This window comes from Anguilla anguilla, chromosome 17 (assembly GCF_013347855.1).
Source record: "Anguilla anguilla isolate fAngAng1 chromosome 17, fAngAng1.pri, whole genome shotgun sequence".
NCBI lineage: Eukaryota > Metazoa > Chordata > Actinopteri > Anguilliformes > Anguillidae > Anguilla > Anguilla anguilla.
Window position 1 is genome coordinate 1,884,857 of NC_049217.1, and position 16,312 is coordinate 1,901,168.

The window sequence follows — 16,312 nt, forward strand, 5'->3', positions numbered from 1 at the left end:
TTTGCCTAGATGTACCAGTGTGTCTTAAGTGGAATTAGGCTGCTGTTGTATGGTGCGCAGCTCAAGTTTGGGCCTTGGACCATCTGTCTGGTTGATCAGATGTCTAATGCAGGAACTGCGCACTCTCTCTCCGTGCCTGCCCGCACCAACCTCCGGCTCTCCCCCTCTGGGCTTGATTGCTATGCCCGAATGTAAAAGCTGAGCCCCCTCATCATATGGTTGAAGAAATACATAAATAAATAAATAAATAAATAAATAAATATGGCAATACATATTTATAGAAATAGAGGAGTCAAGAAATAAATACGGAAATAAATAAATGCAGAAATAACCACTTTGACACCGATTTTGCCTATTAACTTATTGATTTCTGTGTACATTTTTCTTGCATATATATTCATTTATTTATTTATTGAGTCATTCATTTATTTTAAATTTTGGCATTTTGAGTGCTCCATATTTCAGAGCCCTTGCAGCTGCGTTAATACACGGGAATGTCTGTGTCCTTGCTCATGACGTGCTGTGGCCTCGCGCAAGCTTACATCATACAGTTTCAGGGAAGGTCTTTAATTTCAGCTGGAAACCACGCGCACTCTGGCTTTCCTTCGCATACACCAAATACAGTTATCTACATCTCCCCCCCAGAGACTGTTCATTATTTACATTACATTTATTTGGCAGACGCTTTTATCTGTCATGCTTATAATTTTGACTTAACTTCACACCTGTAAAGTCAATGTATTAAATGTTTTGAACCGAATATTATGATCTGTAACAAGGCAGTTTTTCCTGTTCAAGAATGTAGAATTATTAACTGTAATGTATAAATAGTATTGTCGTTCGCGATTCTACTGTTTATCGCAATAGGATATGTAAAGGAATTGGTAGACACGTTTCGCAATTGCACAAAGGAAAAAAACGTAGCTATTAGACATTAAATGTATAGAAACTAACGTTGTGGTGTGACACAGAAGTATGATATGTGGATTACACAGCCTGCCCGTGGTGATGTAATCTTAAATTTTGTGTTGCCACAATACAATAATTACTAATGTGACCCCACACACTGAGTAGTACGCATGGTCGATATCCCTTCCCTTCACTTCCCCGGGAAAGGACATATTCCCGTAGCCAAACAGCGTAATGTCAGTCGGCTGTGGCCGCGTGCTAACACTGAGCATCCTCTGACGGAGGCAAGCGTACGGCAGAAATTCTATAAAATTTGGAGTACTTTGTGTCGAAGACAATTGGACAGGAAGGAAGAACAGAAAATCTGAACAGATTTTTAAAAAATGTGGAGCTGTACAGCGGAAGGCATGCTGCCGAAGAGACGACATATAGACTTTCTTGGCAAGCATGGTTATTTTGTTTTATGTTAATGGAGAAACATGAACAAAGGATGAACGCGCTGAACGTGGAGTTTTTTAACACGGGGTGACAAAATCCTATTTCACTCCGGAGCCACAAACTAACACTCATTTTTGGAATAATAAACACGGATTGCCTTGCCCAGATCGAACAAAAGGAAATCGCTTGCTCGCTGAGGTTAGCAAGAAAGTATAATTATAACGTTAGGGGTGTGTATTGTGTCTTAATCTGAGAATATGCTTCGAGCCGGCGATGGGGGATAAGTGATGTTATCCGCGGAACCCCACTTTTCAAGAATGAAGTGATTGCCTATTTCGGTAAAACATTTTTTGTCTGTCGTCTGAAAAATATACCCGAAGTGGACAACTTCGGACTTAGATAGCCAAAGCCTTGGAGGAATAAGTGAACGGAAACCTCCCATTGATTGACTACACTTGGAGCTTCACAGACTCGCGTTGCGGTAAGAGTATTGCCTAATAATGAGTTTTTGTCTTTTGTATCGATGCTCAATGACTATTTTTAATTTTCTGAACGTAACGTTAATACAACGTTATCTACCGCATAGCTTGTTTACAGCTGAGCTGGTTATTGCTAACATTATGAGCGCACTCAATGGTCAACACAAATGGTCAACGATATAACTGTAAAGGACTCGGCAGGGAGCAGGCAGGAATCGAACTCGTGTCGCTACAATATGAATCATGAAATGACATTCGGTTGTAAGCGAGCTAGTTGACTCTGTCGATAGCTAAATGGGCGTGACACGTTGATGTGACCTCAGTAGACTACTTAAAATTTTGTAAATCAAGGAAACGGTTGTACATTTGGTCTATTGTCTTTAAATTTTAAGCATGTTCCCAGTAGACCTGTTTTGTGGGTAGCATGTATTTAGCGAGCTTGCTGCTAAACCTACGATTGTGCTGTTGCAATGGACAAAGATTTCTTGCTCACGTGGAAAAAGTTTTTGCGCTTCTAGGTTTGCCCTGAAGCGAACCACGCTTCAGGTCACCGGTGTTGTGTTTTGCGTGCTGTTCTGATGAAGCTATAGCCTTCCTTATGTTAGGCGCTTGTTTGCGTGTTTTGTTTGTTTTATCAGTTTCTCAATGAATGACCCTCAACTGTTACCGCCGTGCGATACGATGTGCGCGCCGCTGTCTCTGCTCGCGCCTGCTGAACAACTGCACGCGGGTTTGGACCTTGTATTGACAGGATTACGTCTAACTGTACCGTCATGTAACCAGCTGTTTTTTTGATGGCGCAATGCAAAATATTATCATTGGATGATACACTGGCGGCGATTTAAGATCATTTCACCGACAATAAAATAAATGTTTAATTTTTTTAAACAGTCATATATATAATCATTTACCTACCACATGTAACTACTAGCCTACTGTACTGATGATCTTAGACCGAGATAATAATGATTATGATGATGGTGATGATAATAATAATAATAATAATAATTAATGAACACATGATGCGTAATATACATCGCAATAAATAGTGGGATTTATCATTTTATTACAATTATTCTTAATATGAATAATTTAGTTATATTTTTGTTATTCTCATACTACTACAACTACTACTAATAATAATACTTATTATTATTATTGTAATTGTAATACACAATAATAATAATAGTAATAATAATAATTATTATTATTATAGGTACTGTAAATATGAAAAGATCCTTTGTTATTATTATTTTATTTATTTATTTATTTATTTTTTTACAATAATTGAATAATGACAGTAAAGCTATCTGGCAGTTAATTGGTTTCCACTGTGAACTGATGAAATTTCTGATGTGTAAAGGCCCTCCTCAGTGCCCAGCTTGCTGGGAAGAGTGCTCACACAGAAGGGGAGCAGCATTTAATAAATTAGGAGCAACAGCCTTTCAGACATCGAGCGACGGCAATTAATTATGAGGACATTTACAAACACATAAAGTGTCCTGCAGAATTATACTGTATCCAGTGCGATCTGTAATTGTTAAAGGCTGAAGACTGATGATCTTAATGACTCTAATGGATTCTTTCCTCTTAGCGCTTTGAGGGTGAGGGTCTGTAGCTACATGGAGCTTAACAAATAGCAAACTGTGTAAGCACTGCTAAGACATCACCCCAAAGACTCCATTGAGAGCAGTAGGCATGTCCGCTTAGCTCATTGTCTGTAATTGCTAATGGGTTTAGCGCAGACGTAATTTTGGTTGTGTACCACAGCCACCCCCGAGCGCTGGCTGTATTGAGTGGCAATAGATGGACACGGTTGTTTTATTCAGAACACTCCACTCATCCAATTCAATTTACTGAACCTGCTCACTGCAAGCAAGACATCATTATAAGTGAATATCTGAGAACATCACAAAACAAGTGCAGTAAATTCTCACATAACTGATCTCAGTGGGACTGAGGTGGACGCATGAGAGGCAAGATAAGCCAGCAAAACGACCGTAAAGATGGCAGCTGATGCACTTTCAAAATGTGAATTTCAGTAAAATAATTTCAGTAAAATAAACATACTTAGTCCTAGCTTGCAAGAAGGAAAATACCATTATATGCATGCAGTCGCCTAAAGGCTGGCACTTTTCCAGACTGTCACTGTTGATGAGAGATTGACATCAACATTGGATGATAGCTTGCTTATGTGGGCGCTAAGCAGGAGTTTACTGTAACTGGTAATTTTCAGGTGATTTGAGGTATATCCTTAGTTGAGTGGATCAGTCAGCAGTAGGGCAGTGGTCCCTCCCGCAGGGTCCATGTTGTGTGATTTCAGACCGTTTAAGGGGGGTCAGCTGCTGGGACTCTCAAACCAGGCAGGGCATGCAGCTCACACTGAGAGTTCGGTGTATTCTGTTTTGGTAATATTTTCATATGCGCTTATTCAAGGCCTGGGTTTCACAGGTACCCTGGCTGTTCCACAGCTGGGTGCTGCTCACTCAATTTGTCACCCCTCGAGTTGTTTTTTTTTTTGGGGGGGGGGGGGGGGGGGTCAGGTGATTAGACGGTGAGTTCTGCCAGCAGTATATCACTGTCCCCTGTGTCCTCGTTCGGGGTCCCAGGGGGGTGCAGGGGGAACCCGGTCTCCAGCAGGCAGGAAATTACCCATCAGCCTCTCTGCCAGGAGAGGGATGAGGTGCCGATTCGCTGTGGCAGCTAGCGCCTCCCATCCGGGGCTGTGTGTTCCTGCAGCCCCAGCTATTTGCCCTCTTTCCTTAGTCAAGACTGCTGTTGATTCTTTTTAATATTTATCATGCTTACTTTATTCAAGCTCTTGTTGATTGATTACCTCGCATACATTCAGGCTCTGCCTCAGTCTGTTGAGCTGAGCCTCAGTGTGCCTTACCTCCCTTGTTAAGACTGTAAACAGGTGCAATTATTCATGCGAAACATGCTGTCCCTCTTCCTTTTCTCTCGTTTGTCTTCCTTCCAGTATATTTTCAGTTGTGTAGTGAATCGTAAATTCCTTCAGGGAAAACTAAATGTTTATTTCATTTTAAGCAGCAGATAAAATTCAACTTATCAAGGTGCATATTGCATGATTATTTCACTAAATTAATAGAGTGTTTCAGCACTGGCCTGGAACAAGCCTGCATGTACACCATCTATTCTCAGATAACATTGGACACACCTGCGGTAACCAAAATTTGATTAAGTTAAGAAAAGGACTGTAATTAGAATTTATCAATAGTAAGTAACCACTGTGCACTGAAAGCTCTTGGGGTTTTGTAGTGGTATTAACAGTTCTGTCACATGACCTGTTTGTATAAATCACCATCAGTGTTTTGTATTTTGTCTTCTTTTGTTGGCTAGTAGATCTTTGTGCGCACTGTAATTGGCATACCTGGCACTGTACTAGCCAAAGTGCTCAGTAATAGTGTAGTGGATTCAGCACCCTGGTCTTTAACCCAGTGGGGTAACCTTATCTCCAGCTGCACAGAGCAGCTGACTGGGCCCTTGTCTTACTTACTGTCATACTGTACCATTGGACGTATTTAATAGTGGGTGACTGGGCTGCAGACATGCAAGCACTTATACACACCTGCAAGCCTGCACGCACACACACACGCACACACGCACACACGCACACATGCACTCACACGCACACACGCACACATGCACACACGCACACACACACGCACACATGCACACACTTTTAATGTCCTGCTCAAGCACCACTGAAATTGATTTAAAATAATGCTTTCATGCATTTCAAAGATTTTTTTCTACATTTCTGGTTTAAATAATGCGATGTTCCATGAGGTCAGCGGATAAATACAAGAGCTGGAGAGGGAGCTGTAAGGGCTCTTCTTGCCTGGAGGATGTGGGCCGGGGTAATGGAGTGGCTGAATGGAATGTATGGTGTGGAGGGGAGCACTCTGTGTGGAGAGGAGAGGAGCGCTCTGTGTGGATAGGAGAGGAGCGCTCTGTGTGGAGAGGAGAGGAGCGCTCTGTGTGGAGAGGAGAGGAGTGCTCTGTGTGGAGAGGAGAGGAGCGCTCTGTGTGGAGAGGAGAGGAGCGCTCTGTGTGGAGAGGAGAGGAGCGCTCTGTGTGGAGAGGAGAGGAGTGCTCTGTGTGGAGAGGAGCGCTCTGTGAGAAGAGGAGAGGAGCGCTCTGTGAGGAGAGGAGAGGAGCACTCTGTGAGGAGAGGAGAGGAGCTCTCTATGAGGAGAGGAGAGGAGCGCTCTGTGTGGAGAGGAGAGGAGCGCTCTGTGAGGAGAGGAGAGGAGCGCTCTGTGAGGAGAGGAGAGGAGCGCTCTGTGAGGAGAGAAGAGGAGCGCTCTGTGTGGAGAGGAGAGGAGCGCTCTGTGTGGAGAGGAGAGGAGCTCTCTATGAGGAGAGGAGAGGAGCACTCTGTGAGCAGAGGAGAGGAGCGCTCTGTGAGGAGAGGAGAGGAGCGCTCTGTGAGGAGAGGAGCGCTCTGTGTGGAGAGGAGAGGAGCGCTCTGTGTGGAGAGGAGAGGAGCGCTCTGTGTGGAGAGGAGAGGAGCGCTCTGTGAGAAGAGGAGAGGAGCGCTCTGTGAGGAGAGGAGAGGAACTCTTTGTGTAGAGAGGAGAAGAACGCTCTGTGAGGAGAGGAGCACTCTGTGTGGAGAGGAGAGGAGCGCTCTGTGAGGAGAGGAGAGGAGCGCTCTGTGAGGAGAGGAGAGGAGCGCTCTGTGAGGAGAGGAGAGGAGCGCTCTGTGTGGAGAGGAGAGGAGCGCTCTGTGTGGAGAGGAGAGGAGCGCTCTGTGAGGAGAGGAGAGGAGCGCTCTGTGTGGAGAGGAGAGGAGCGCTCTGTGAGGAGAGGAGAGGAACTCTTTGTGTAGAGAGGAGAAGAACGCTCTGTGAGGAGAGGAGCGCTCTGTGAGAAGAGGAGAGGAGTGCTCTGTGTGGAGAGGAGAGGAGCGCTCTGTGTGGAGAGGAGAGAAGCGCTCTGTGAGGAGAGGAGAGGAGCGCTCTGTGAGGAGAGGAGAGGAACTCTTTGTGTAGAGAGGAGAAGAACGCTCTGTGAGGAGAGGAGCGCTCTGTGAGAAGAGGAGAGGAGTGCTCTGTGTGGAGAGGAGAGGAGCGCTCTGTGTGGAGAGGAGAGAAGCGCTCTGTGAGAAGAGGAGAGGAGCGCTCTGTGTGGAGAGGAGAGGAACTCTTTGTGTAGAGAGGAGAAGAACGCTCTGTGAGGAGAGGAATGGACAGCAGAATGGGCTGTGATGGAAGAGCTCATTGTTGTGCTATTGGCTGTGCACGGGGCTTGGACCGCTGCATCGCTGTTAGCCCATTATTAGACCCTGTGTAGCTGTGCTGATGAGAGAGAATGGGGAATATAGGCCATTCAGTCTTCACAGGATATGTGTGTATGTGTGTGTGTGCGTGAGTGTGAGTCTTTACCTGTGGACGTGTACATTTTTTTGTGTGTGCATGCATGTGCTCATATTATCATGTGATTGTGTGTATATGTGTGTGAATGTGTGTATGTATGTGTGTACGTGTTTGCGTGCGTGTGTATGTGTGTGAGTGTGTGTGCGTGTACGTGTGTATGTGTGAGTGTGTGTGTGTGTGTGTGTGCTGAGGGAGTGTGTGTAATAGATTGTGCATTTGAAATCTGAAAATGGCTGTTCTGAGAAACAGAATGTGAGTGAGTGAGCGCACATGATTCTGTGCTGTGTGTGTCCTATTAACACTAAAAGGGCTCCAGTAATCTCCAGTTAGAGTCATTTTAACTGTCATTTTTATTCACATGTAATACCAAAGACACCTCGCATGGAGCCTGCCTGTCTATGTGATCAGGCTGCAGGACCGCTCTGCTCATGGTGAGCTGCTGGTGATGAGAATGTGAACAGCATGGCCTGCAGGCTCATGTGACTCATGATGACATGTCAACAGTGCAACCCTCTCGGCTCCACAACAGTGCGTCTGCAGGAGGGCATTCTCTACAGGAAAGGCCATGTATAAACACCAGGGGGAATCCCAATCTGGGATAAATAATTTGATGCAATCACACAGCGTGGTGTGACACTGTGTGATGTCACTGACTGAGCGTTTGTTGCTAGGTGAGGAATGTCTGGGTATTGTGATAGCTGAATGAGACTTCAACATCATCAGTTAGCGCCTTTATACAGTGGACTGGCACAGCCTCATCTTAGCCCAGTCTCAACCCAGCCTCAACCCAGCCTCAACACAGCCTCAACACAGTCTCCACACAGTCTCAACCCAGTCTCTACCCAGCCTCAACCCAGTCTCAACCCAGCCTCCACACAGTCTCAACCCAGTCTCTACCCAGCCTCAACCCAGTCTTAACCCAGCCTCAACCCAGCCTCTACCCAGCCTCAACATAGTCTCAACACAGTCTCAACCCAGTCTCTACCCAGCCTCAACCCAGCCTCTGCCCAGCCTCAACACAGTCTCAACCCAGTCTCTACCCAGCCTCAACCCAGTCTCAACCCAGCCTCAACCCAGCCTCAACACAGTCTCAACCCGGTCTCAACCCAGCCTCAACCTGGTCTTAACCCAGTCTTGCCTTGTTAGATAGGCTATGATTTCTAACTGCAGACTCCATGAGATATAGATCAATAGAAAAGGATTGCATGACATTACAGGCATTTAGCAGACAGTCTTATCCAGAGCGACTTACACAACAGTTGCACCCATTGCACCCATTTATACAGCTGGATATATACTGAAGCAATAGTCAAGTACCTTGCTCGATGGTAGAACGGCAGTGTCCAACTTCAGAATCGAACCTGCAACCTTTTGGTTACAAGACCAGTTCCTTACCCATTATACTACACTGCCACCCAGAAGCATATGTACATGTGACACGATGTAAAAGGCATAGTGATGACAGACCCTGAAGGACAGACTGTATGACAGCCCTTCTGATTCCACCATTTATTCACCATTCATTCTGTAGTCTGAAAAAACTGAAAAAATGAAAATGACTGGTGTTATCCTTTAATACTCTTAGTATTGAGTGTGCTTATAAGGATTCTTAGTGGATTTTATAGGAGTGTGTGTGTCTAATGGTACAGTGAACAGTCTGTGGTTTGACCCTGTCCACAGGTTGTGATATAACGATAAGAGCAACCAATCAAAACAGTGATGAGACATTTCCCCAGTGGGAATGTTACTGTGGAGGACAGAGCTCTGGGCCCCAGTGTAGAGAACAGCAGACACACACACACAAACACACCTACACACACACAAGCACACACACACACACACACACACACACAAACACACACACACCTACACGCACACACACACACACCTACACGCACACACACACACACCCACACACACACACGCACACACACACCTACCTACATGCACACACACACACACACACACACACACACACACGCACACACACACCTACCTACATGCACACGCACACACGCAAACACACTTACGCACGCACACACACACCTACACACACACCTACCTACATGCACACACACACACGCAAACACACCTACACCTACACTCACACACACACACACCTACACACACACACACACACACCTACACTCACACACACACACACACACACACACACCTACGCACACACACACACACACACCTACACGCGCACACACACACACACGCCTACACGCACACACACACACACACACCTACACGCACACACACACACCTACACACACACACACACACACACACACACACACACACACCTACACGCACACACACACGCACACACACACACATGTAGACAAACATGTGCACATTCACATACATACAGACACACAGATAGACAGAATTAGAGATAGACAGGTTCATGCAGACACATTTAGCAGTGGTGTAGCAGTGATCAGCATGAACAGGTCCCATGTCCAGGCTGCCATGGGAACAAGGCAAAGCCATTCAGCACAGGCCTGCTCAGTACAGTACACACATTCATCTGTGCATACAGGCAGCTGGGCCTGCCTTAAAGGGGCCTGAGACACGGCTGCCACGGAAACGCCACAAAGCTTCCCATTCTGGCCCAGGCCAGCCAATCAGAGCTCAGAAGCGCCCACTGTTTCCTGCAGCCTTGGCCCTCTGAACCTCCCTGTCTGTCAATCCTAGGCTCCGCCCCCCCCCCCCACCCCACCCCTCATCATGCTGCCGTTCCACCCTAGGGCCCCTCTGTCCCCTTTACCCAGCGGAACAGCTGTGCCCAGCTGCCAGCCTGCCTCTGGGGCCTGTGCACCTCCCACAGCGCCAGCCTGCCCCTCTAATCACACACTGCCCGCACGCCACGCAGCTCTGTCCACTGGCACACACATCCCATCGGCTCGGACTGGGATCCCAAACACCCACTCTGTCCATCCAGACACACCGCCAAAGCTCAGAGGCCATCAGGCCTGTGCAGAGAGGTCAGCTATCGGGGAGCGAAACAGAGGCTGTTAGCTATCAGGGAGAGAAGCAGAGGCTGTTAATTATCGGGGAGCGAAACAGAGGCTGTTAGCTAAGAGGCTGTTAGCTATCGGGGAGAGAAGCAGAGTCTGTTAGCTAAGAGGTTGTTAGCTACTAGGGAGAGAAGCAGAGGCTGTTAGCTATGAGGCTGTTAGCTACCAGGGAGAGAAGCAGTGACTGTTAGCTACTAGGGAGAGAAACAGAGGCTGTTAGCTATCGGGGAGAGAAGCAGAGGCTGTTAGCTATCGGGGAGAGAAGCAGAGGCTGTTAGCTATCAGGCAGAGAAGCAGATTCTGTTAGCTAAGAGGCTGTTAGCTATCAGGGAGAGAAGCAGAGGCTGTTAGCTATCAGGGAGAGAAACAGAGGCTGTTAGCTAAGAGGCTGTTAGCTATCAGGGAGAGAAGCAGAGGCTGTTAGCTATCAGGGAGAGAAGCAGAGGCTGTTAGCTAAGAGGCTGTTAGCTACCGGGGAGAGAAGCAGATTCTGTTAGCTAAGAGGCTGTTAGCTATCAGGGAGAGAAGCAGAGGCTGTTAGCTAAGAGGCAATTAGCTATCAGGGAGAGAAGCAGAGGCTGTTAGCTACCGGGAATAGAAGCAGAGGCTGTTAGCTAAGAGGCTGTTAGCTACCAGGGAGAGAAGCAGAGGGTGTTAGCTAAGAGGCTGTTAGCTACAGGGGAGAGAAGCAGTGAGAGAGGGAGAAGCTGGGCCCAGGCCTCTGACCATGGCGGGGAGGCCAGTTGTGTGAGAGAGGGGAGAGCCGAGCCTGGGGGAGGGGCAGCCAGTAAATATTGTGTGCTGTTGGTATTGTGCAAAATTAAAGCATATAAAAAACAACACCCCCTAGTCCCCCAACCCCATCTCTAATGACTCCAAAAATGGGAGGAAGCTGTAATATTAGCCAGTAAGTCTGCTGCAGATCATTTCTACAGTTTCCAAGGGCATTCCCCATTTCCTCTTCCCATCTCTGCTCAGCTGATTCTGAATTGCTTTTCTTTCTCTGGCTCCTGAAACAACTGCTCTCTGTACTTAACATAAGATATAACAATCACTACTGATTCTAGAACAACGACTTATAATTTTGATAAAACACTCCAAAAACCTGCTCTTCAAATGGTTAATTTTGCATTTCCATGACACTGACTTTACCAAGGGAGGAGAATTACGTGGAGAAGTGTGCTGGCTGATAACGCACTCCTGCAAATTGCGATGACACACCATGGAACGGCGCACAGGCCCAACCCCCTCCACGCCCAAAAACTGTCTGATTTATCCTTCCCCTGCAGTGGATTAAATAAAGTAACATTCATACACGTTTGGGTTTCTGTAACCATCGGGCTTTGACATTGCGTCTCCTTCTGAGCCTCCCTGCCTGGGGAATGTTAAACACCCCTCAGGTTAGGGAGGAGGACAGGACAGGACGGTATTGTATTCTTAGCTGTCTTCAAATGATGAGTATAACACAAACTGCAGTGTTTCAAATGGCTTGTATCGTCCTGGGGAAATGTAAACAACAGTCCAATTTGGATGGTTTTGTAGCAGGATTATCTATGCCGTCCCTGTAGTGAACTGTAAAAGGACACAAACACAGACGGCTTGGCCTGGAACCATCCAAACAGACCCAAGGTCTCATATCTGAGAATAAGCAAAACCTCCAATCAAGTCATGTGTCTCTAGGGTAAGAATAAAGCTATCCCACAATGCACTGAGCAAGGCTATTACTCATTTTCTCTGCATGGTGAACTGTGTATCTGTGTATGTGTGTGTGTGTGTGCCTATGTGTGTGTGCTTTTATATGTATGTGTGCACATGGGGGTAGATCCCTCCCTTGCACTCTATACCCTGTACCCTACACCCTGTTCTCTGTGCCCTGTACCCTACACCCTGTTCCCTATGCCCTCTACCCTACACCCTGTACCCTATGCCCTGTACCCTACACCCTGTTCCCTATGCCCTGTACCCTACACCCTGTACCCTATGCCCTCCACCCTACACCCTGTACCCTATGCCCTGTACCCTACACCCTGTTCCCTATGCCCTGTTCCCTATGCCCTATACCCTACACCCTGTTCCCTATGCCCTCTACCCTACACCCTGTACCCCTATGCCCTGTATCCTACACCCTGTACCCTATTCCCTGTATCCTACACCCTGTTCCCTACACCCTGTACCCTATGCTCTGTACCCTAAGCCCTATACCCTACTTCCTGTTCCCTATGCCCTGTACCCTACTCCCTGTTCCCTATGCCCTGTACCCTACACCCTGTTCCCTATGCCCTGTACCCTACACCCTGTTCCCTATGCTCTGTACCCTACACCCTGTACCCTATGCCCTGTATCCTACACCCTGTACCCTATGCCCTGTACCCTACATCCTGCACCCTGTGCTTATGCTGTATCACTGGCATTTAGCAGAGATTATTTTTACATTGTATCCATTTATAGAGCAGGACATAAAGCAGAATTGAAGCAATTCAGGACCTTGGCCAAGGGTATGGCAGTGTCCTGCTTGGGAATCAAACCAGAAACCTTTAAGTTACAAGCCCAATTCCCTACCTGTTATACTTCATATAGACTCCTTCAGGCCAGACTTTCAATCTGATGAACGTATGTTGAAAAGTAATGACCAGGTTGCCATGAAATTTGCTGTGTTCCCACTAGGAAGAAATGAATTGATTTTGGTGACCCTATGACCTTTCATTCAGCAACACCATTAGGTTCAACATAACTGGAAAAGTAATACCCTGATTGCCTGGACATTTGCTGGACACAGTCATGTGAAGGGAGACTGTTGTGCCTTGGCAGAGGTCTGCAATCTATTGAGTGCATTCTCTCTAGCTTTTTCTGATATTGATCAAATGTTTGAAAAGAATGACATAATGAAAAGGATATATGCATAATGGAGCACCTGTGGCTGCTATGGGACACCTCTCACACTGAAAAAGGGCTGATTTTTCCTTCCAGTAATCAATGGACCCCTGAGTCAGATTCCTGCTTTCTGTCAGTCCACCCCCCTCATGGAGAAATGCTCTTCAGGTCTCACGTTCAGGTTGTATTTTCAAAACCAGTCATAATCTAGTTCCATCAGGGAAATAACAGTCATTTATTGATCATTGGCTTATTATTTACTATAGATTTATACTCATTTCAATCAGCTGTTCAGCAGCATCCAGCTTTAGCGAGTGTTCGGTGTCAGAGGTGAGTTGGATCATGGGCCCACCACTTGACCCACCTTTGTTATTAAGAATGAAACCCAATTAATGTGTTTCTTTACGCCGTCATGCCAATCAATTGAAAAGATTAAAATATATTGATTACAATCTTGCAAACTGTAGCTGGATAACAGCAAGTCGGCTAATAGCTAACTAGTTTCTTGTGAGTGGCTTCTGTCAGCCTTGCTCACAAACCGTATTGTGATGCAATGTGAAATGAATTTACTTCATTTTATCAGAAAGCAGCTGTTGTTAATCTTGCATAGAGCAGAGATATGACTTTAGCTGTATTCCTTTTAAAAATAATATACTGCGGTGAAGATGAAGGTTTGAGGTTTTGGAGTTCAGTGAAACAGTCCTCCTGGTTTGCTGCATGGAACAGGGACCATCCAGACTCTGAAATTGCAGTTACTCTATAGCATCAGACAGCAGCTATGCTGTGCGTGTAGTGTATTCCACTCAGAATTCTCAGTGGTTGTTTGTATTTCTCGTTCTAGAAGTCCACTTCAGATTCTTTTCATTTTGGTGAACAGCCATTCAGATTCCTCTGGTATTATCTAGTTGTTTTACTCTTTTTGTCTTTCATATTTAGATGAATTGTTCATGCCTCCCTTGAGTTATGCTTGTAAAGCCTCTGCTATTTTAAAATAAAGTTTAAAAATTAGGGGCCATAAAATGAAACAGAGCACACACAGTCTTACCTTGAGAAATGTAATCTGCTCAAACATCACTGTTGTTTGAGTGTAGTCAACATGCTGTCAGTTTTAATCTTCCTTCCTCTTGTTCCACCATATTCAGCTAATTAGCACTCACTGTCTTTGCAATGTGCTGATTACAGAGTAAAATTCCCAGTGTTAATTTCACCCCAGCAGACCTTATATAAGTCCAGAAGGGATCAAGCATGCACTATCATGGCAAACTGTACAATATCAGAAATGATTTTACACTGGAAATGTTTCTGTTTACCGCACGTGGAATGGTCTGCCCTAATTAGAGTCTGCTCTCCTTCCTCAGTGCTGACTACAGCACATGGAAAAGGGCTGTTCTCCGTTTGATGTGTGTGATGTGGGTCGCACTCCTCAGGGTTGATTCGGGGAGGATTTGAGAAGCGGAGGGAGGGGGAGAGGCAAAAGAAGGACAGAGAGAGAGATGGAAAAGGAGGGGGTGAGGGAGAGGCTTTTGGAGTGGGGGATGGGGCACACGGCAGAGCTCCTTCATCTCACAGCCGGCGTGTAGAATCTGTGTTGCCATTTTTGCTTCCGTCGTGTCTCAAATGAGACAAGAGGCGCTGTTTCTGTTACTGGCCCTCTAGAGCTGACCCCATCCAGGTCTGCTGCTCAACCCCATTTGTTTTCCTTTTGCGGTTCAAACCTTTGGTCCAATTGCAGCTTCTGTAGAGGAGAAAGGAGGGAGTGAGGGGACAGGGCTGAAGGACAGAGTGGGGGAGGGCAGTCTGTCATCTACCCCAGGGCTTTAGAATCACACAGGCACTGATTAAGGCAAGACTGACGTATAGCCCCTTCCAAAATAATTTCTGCAATGCATTTCTTTGTAGCCTATGCTTAAGACACTTGCTGTCTTCCTCTACAATCTTTAGTCCACATCTTATTGTATCATGATTTTAGCATGCAGCTTGGCTGAGCTACTACAGCATGTTGGAATGTTTTTATCAAGACAGTGAGTGATACAATTAATCTTCAGTTTTTATTCAGTATAAATGATATGCCGAAGTTAATGATAAAGAAACATGCTTGGGGCTTTATTATGATTGTGATTTTGATTTGTGTAATCATTTTATAATGATTTTGTTTTTTGATTATTATTATTATTATTATAATTATTATTATTATTACTGGGGGATTTTTTGAGAATGTGTATCAGCATCACAGCACATAAAATGTGACACAGTGACCAATCAGATAGTAGACTTGCAGATACTCTTATTGTGGCAGTGGTGCCAGGGATAATGGTGGCTGGGATTGCATTCCTGGGCTGTACCTTGTGTAGAGCAGGTGAATGGCGTGATGGGGAGGGGGTGTCGTGTGTGCTCCTGTGCCATTCGGGCAGGGGGGGTGGGGAACCCCTGGGGCTCCTGGGCCTCAGGACGTCCCACCACCATGGCAGATGGTGCAGTCCTGGGACACAGCCAGACTAGACCGTTAATGAGGACCCTCATTAAAATGCTGTATTCTCCTTCCTTCTTATGCCTGCTACTTTTCTGGGTGTTTCATTACCATTAAAAAGAGGCATGTGTATTATTTATCATTTGTGTTTATTCGAACATGTACAGTATCTATATATTTTAATTAACTTTAATGTAAACAATAATTATTCTTATTGTTATCATTGTTTGAGACAGTAAAGCACAGTGACTTGCTGGAGGTTGAGTCAGTGCAGAGTCAGAGACAGTAAAGCACAGTGACTCCTCTGTGCAGCCCAGGGGTGCCAATGACTAAAGGCCCATTGATTCTTTATTTAACAGCATGCACTTCCTGCAACACACACACTCACACCCGCATATACAAACACAATTCAATTCAATTTAAGTTGCTTTATTGGCATGAAATACAAATGCAATTATTGCCAAAGCATACATATATAAAATGTAAAATAATAGTAATATTAAAATAATAATGATAAATGTAACAATACATAACAATAACAGCATCGACAGCAACAGAAGTGAATCAATAAATAAATATGTACATGTTTGTATGGGGTGGGTGGTCACTCACACAATCTCTCTCTCTCTCCGTCTTTCTTTCTCTCTCTGTATGGCTCTCTATCTCTCTCTCTCTCTCTCCTCTCTCTCTCTCTCTCTCTCTCTCTCTCTCTCTCTC

The 16,312-nt window shown here is 45.6% G+C and overlaps 1 protein-coding gene across 1 annotated transcript in view; it reads left to right on the top strand.

Annotated features, from left to right (window-relative positions):
* Positions 1-1,172: 1,172 nt before the first annotated feature.
* Positions 1,173-16,312, top strand: part of LOC118216339 (gap junction gamma-1 protein-like) — a 38,145-nt gene continuing 23,005 nt past the window's right edge. The window contains exon 1 of the mRNA XM_035397435.1: positions 1,173-1,828. The gene's annotated coding sequence lies outside the window, so the exon portion shown is untranslated. The remainder of the gene's footprint in view (positions 1,829-16,312) is intronic.